Source organism: Macrotis lagotis, chromosome X (genome assembly GCF_037893015.1).
Source record: "Macrotis lagotis isolate mMagLag1 chromosome X, bilby.v1.9.chrom.fasta, whole genome shotgun sequence".
In the NCBI taxonomy this organism is placed as follows: Eukaryota; Metazoa; Chordata; class Mammalia; order Peramelemorphia; family Peramelidae; genus Macrotis; species Macrotis lagotis.
In genome coordinates this window covers 176,179,031-176,184,721 of record NC_133666.1, presented here as the reverse complement: position 1 = coordinate 176,184,721, position 5,691 = coordinate 176,179,031, and the positions used below count along the sequence as shown (strand labels likewise).

Below are 5,691 nucleotides of genomic sequence, written 5' to 3'. Positions count from 1 at the left end.
TACCCCTGGACTTTTGATGATTCTATAAGAGACAGTAAGACTGATAACTTTATGTAATTTCTGCTTCACTTAAATCAGATTCACTAATAAGTCAAGACATTACTTGGTAATGTCATTGACCCTGTTCAAAACAAAGAACAAATGGCACTTCTTCCTTCAACACATATATATCTCACAAAAGAAAAAAAAACATAATTGCAGTGTATAATGCATTGTATAAAGCAATGTATAAAGGTGCCAAGGAATCTTCTTACAACTTCATAAAGAAATCACTTTTTTTCAAATTTTATTTATTTAAGACTATAGGGTTAAGTGACTTGTCCAAGGTGACACAGCCAGGTAATTATTAAGTGTCTGAGTTCAGGTCCTCCTGACTCCAGGGCTGGTACTATATCCACCGCACCCCCTAGCTGCCCCATAAAGAAATTTCTTAATCCACAAAGAAGAGTATAGGGCTTTGATCAGAAAATGAAAATCATTCACACTGCACTGGAAATATGTTATTGACTGAGAGAATCAATCTATTGTTATTTTGGGAGTCCCAGAATTATGAGGGATTATTTTGTATTTACTATAAATAATAAAAACAATAAAAATCACCTGATTGACATTTGTTGCAGAGAAAACTTTTGAAAAAATATAATATTCTTTATATTAAAATAACTAGAAAGCATATAAATAGATAGATCTCTCCATAATATGTTAATAAAAATTAAAAATAAAGAACTAGTATTTCCTTTAATGAGTTAACACTAAAGTTCTTTTTAGATATGTTAGGGATGGGGCAGCTAGGTGGCTCAGTGGATGGAGCACTGGTCCTGGAGTCAGGAGTACCTGAACTCAGACACTTAATAATTACCTAGCTGTGTGGCCTTGAGCAAGCCACTTAACCCCACTGCCTTGCAAAAACTAACAAAAAAAAAGAAAAGAAAAGAAATGTTAGGGATAAATAAAAGATGTTCAATGCAGTCATTATTTTTAATATATTTCTAGAAGCTCTAGTCCTAAGTCAAGAAAATGACAGAGAATTAAGCAAAGACAAAGAAGAAACAAATTATTGATTTTTTGCAAGTGATATGATTTATTTAGAAAATTCTAGAGATTCTACTAAAATAAATGAAAACAATAATCTAAGTAATGCAGAAGAATGTGAAATAAACACATACAAATCAATAGTATGCTATCACTAATATTAATATATATTAATTCTTAGTTAATTAATTTGCAAATTACCACCAATAATAATCAGAGATACAAAAGGCAATTCCACTCAAGATAACTAAAGAATGTATTAAATATTTTGAAATTCAAAATATTCTTTATAGAAATAGAGACAAACATTTAGAGAATTGTTTGTTAGTGGTTGGACCAAATAAATATGAAAAATGACAATGCAGCAAAATTAATTTAAGATTTAATATCACATTAATTAACCAACTCTAGAATTACTTTGTAGAACTACACACAGTTATAATAAAGTTCACTAGTAGGAACAAAAGATCAAAAATCTCAAGAAAAAAATAACAAGATAGTGAGTCTAGTAATACCAAATTTCTAATTATGCTCTGAAGTAATAATCATTTTGGGACAGGTTAAGAAAATAGAAATCAGGAGAATTTATAACCAAGAACTAACATGCTTCTGAGCACAGTAACATGGTGTTCAATAAGCCCAAGTATGCCAACTCCTAGCGTAAAGTCTCACTAGTCAGCAAAACAGCTAGGAATTGGAAAACAACTAGGAAAAATTGAGTTTAGATCAATTTCACATAATGTATTATATACCAATATAAGCTCCAAATGGATGCACAACCTAGATATATAAAAACTCATGTTATAAACCATTAAGAGAATGAAGAGGTTGTCTTTCACAACAATGGATGTCCTAAGAGTTCTCAATCAAATAAGAGAAAAAAAGAAATACAGAAGGTAATATGAGCAATATTTAACACATAAAAATGATAACAAGAACAGTGCAGTGGAATTAGGAAGATTAAATAACTGGGAAATACTCTTCACAGAGAATTTCTTTGATAAAGAGCTTAAGGCTAACAGAGAACTGATAGAATAATGTAAGAAGAAAAGTCATTGATGCACAATTAATGGAGAAATTATAAAGAAATGGTATTCTAGAGAAGAAATACAAATTGTCAATAAACATATGAAAGAATACACCAAAGAGAAAAGCAAATTAGGAAAACTCTAAATTTCTACCTCACACCCATAAGAGTGCCAAAGATGGCAAAAATTAAAATATCACAATTTTTGAGGGGCTAAGAGAGGTGCTACTGATTGATTTATTAATTGGTTCAACCATTCTAGAAAATGAATTCACTAAATTGTGTGTACTGCATTTAACCCTAAGAGAGCAAAGAAGGGAAAGGATGTGTGTGTGTGTGTGTGTGTGTGTGTGTGTGTGTGTGTGTGTAAAGAATATTTATAACACCACTAGAACTGAAAACTAAGGTTGAGAAGGGTTCTTATAAACAAACTATAGTATAAGAATAAGAAAATATCATTGTCCTGTAAGAAATAACAAAGAAAATGGATTCAAAGAAACCTGAAAAGACACATGAACTTATTCAGAATTCAGTGAAGGAAAAAACCAGACACGTTTTTAATATGACCATAACTTCGTAAAGGAAAAATAACTTTGAAGGATATTAGAACTTGGATCAATTCAATGACCAATTGTTACTTCAAAAGTTTCATGATAAAGCATGTCTCCTACTTTTGGGTGGAAACAAGATGAACTATAGATAAAGAATGAGAAATATATTTTTAGATTTGATCAATTCAATATTAATTTTTTTCCTTGATTGAACTTATTTCTTAAAAGGAATGAGTTTTTTTGAGGAAGTGGATTTGGGAGACTACTGATGATGATGAGGAGGAGAGAACAAAGAGGGGAAGGAGGAGGAAGAAAAGAACAACAACATCAAGAAGAAAAAGATAAATAAAAGTGTAGTATAAATAAAACATTTTAAGCATACAGAAGAAAGTAGCAAGAGGTCCAGAGGATAACATGGATAATCAAGGTCATGTTAATACTATCAGGAAGAATTTCAAATATATGTGCAAAAATGTAGGTTGTAATAGATTCATGGTTTCATATACAATTCTCTATATGGAAATGTTCATGTTTATTGATGATTTTTCTACTTCAGAATAAATTTTAAAAGAATATTCCATTATAATTAACAAAATCTAGAATAAAGGATATTGATAAAAGTATGATTTGACTTGACCTTAATCTTTTCCCATTAATTCTAATGGCTCAAAACTGAGTCATCATTTTCTTTGCTGATGGAGATTTTTAGCCATGTTTACAACAAATTATTCAGAATCAGAGGTTGTAAAGTAGTACTAGAATAACTCTGGAAAATTCTACCATATGAGAACTAGGAGTCATTGGACTTGAGTCAGAATATTAATTTGGGTCTTTAAACTAGACAGACCAAAAAATGTAATCAAACTGTTGCAATGATACCTCTTTACATCTTTACTAGAAACCTAGTTTATCACAAGGGAGTGAAAATTTTCACTGCAAAGGCATCCATTGCATATTTTCTCAGCATGGTAATAAGAACAATTAGATTCTAAAGGCAAAGTGAAAATCAAAACAGCTCCCACTTCACCCTTCTTCTGCAAGCTTATCACCTCCCTCACTGCCCATAAATGGTCCCTACTCTGAGGAGTTAATGTGTGCCTTAAACTTAATTATTCCTCCATCAGATTAGAAATTTCCTACTGTATTTATACTTGATGCTATAATTTCTTTGGCTAAATTATTATATTAAATTTAATTATATTGCATTTAATAATTTAGAATTATTTTATTTGGAGAGCTTGCTGTCCTATGTGTGTTAATTAGCCTTTTCTTCCCTAAAAAGAAAAGAAAGCTAATCTTGCTTCAGGAAACTAAAAATAAAAACATTAAAATGTTCTTATTTGGGATTTTATGAAACTTGATTACACACACACACACACACACACACACACACACACACACACACACATACCTAACAGGAAGCCACCTTTTTAGTCATGTTATGAGAAAAGACTGTAATAGAGGTACTTAGGAGAACATCTTTCTGCACCTTTTTGCTAGATTGGGACTCTTCCCTGATATTGAGTAATCAACTTGGCCTCTTCTGGTAGGCTTGGCCTATTCCTAAAGGAAATGGGCAACCAGAGGCTGCTGGTATTTCCCCCATCCACTACATTGTCCATCTCTCCCCACCAACCCAGAGCTTGCGTTGAAGGTGATTACTAACTGAAAAGGAAGACTTACAGTTCATAGACTTTCTTTTTTTTTTTGTTAAGAAACCAATGTTTATTTTCCATCCGCATTTTTCCAACACTATTAGAGCATCTGGGTAAAATTTAGGACCACTCTGTGGTAGTTCCTACCCATTCAGTGGCCTGAGCAGTAGGAGCTGCAGACCAGTCCTCAGTAGCCGGCTGAGCACTCCAATCTTCAGTAGGGAACTGCTGAATGGGCACAGATGGCAGCTGGACGCCCTCAGACCAATCAGCCACCTCTGGCTGAGCAGCAGTGAATTCTGGGGAAGGTACAGTCCATTCACCCTGAAATTCCTCCTTTGTCACTGCCTTCTCAGCTGCGGCCTGCTCTTCCTTTTCAATCTCCTCTGGATCTCTGTAGAAGTAAAGATCAGGCATGACCTCCCATGCGTGCTCACGGGAGATTGTACCACGCATCCGCAGGACTTCTCGAGCCAGCATCCACCACATCAGACCCACTGAGTGAGCTCCCTTGTTGTTACATGGAATGGCAATGTCCACATAGCGAAGTGGGGTGTCTGTGTTGCACAGTGCAATGGTTGGAAGGTTAACATATGATGCTTCAGTCAAAGGCTGATGATCTGCACGAGGATCAGTGACCATCAAGAGGCGAGGCTCCCTGAAAGCTGCCTGGATCTGGTTAGTGAAGGTGCCCGGGGTGAAGCGTCCAGCAATAGGTGTGGCACCAGTGGCAGCAGCAAATTTCAGAACAACTCTCTGGCCAGTGTTCCTGGATGAGATGACACTAACATCAGCTGGATTTTCAATGGCAACAATGGCACGAGCTGCCAGCAGAAGCTTTTCCCAAGTTCTCTTCAAATTAATGATATAGATGCCATCACTCTTCCTTTTGTAGATATACTGTTCCATCTGGAAGTCCAAATTGGTGCCACCCAAATGAGTGCCTGCAGCGAGGAATTTGAAGACATCCTCCTCCTTCATCTGCAAGACATCCAGGGCTCCAGACATTGTGAAAGTTTCCCTTGAAAGTTACGACGGAAACCGTGAACAACACCGTATGGACCCCTCTTCTGGGCAGCGCGGAAAAGCCATAGACTTTCTAAAATATCTTTCTGTCTCTTTTTCTCCATATCTCTCTCTCTACATTCCTTTGTCTCTCTTTTTGTCTCTGTCTCTATATCTGTTTCAACATCTCTGTCTCTCAGATTGTTTTTCCTCTCTTTCTTTGTCTTTCTTTGTCTTCCACCCCACCAGTCAAGGGTGTTGGAACTCTTCAAGCTCTCTCTCCTTCAGACTTCCTGGGGGTAGGGCAGAGGTGTGATATTGAGGGTATTTCTCTCCTCCCTTTGAAAGCTTATGGTGGTTGTAAATGACAGTGAGAAAATGAGTTGTCTAGGTGAGGCAGAGACAGAACCTCAAAACTCTG

At 35.5% G+C, this 5,691-nt stretch overlaps 1 pseudogene; it reads right to left on the bottom strand.

Moving 5' to 3' along the window:
• Nucleotides 1-4,385: 4,385 nt before the first annotated feature.
• On the bottom strand, nt 4,386-5,312 carry LOC141499822 (small ribosomal subunit protein uS2 pseudogene; annotated as a pseudogene).
• Between the last annotated feature and the right edge of the window lie 379 nt (nt 5,313-5,691).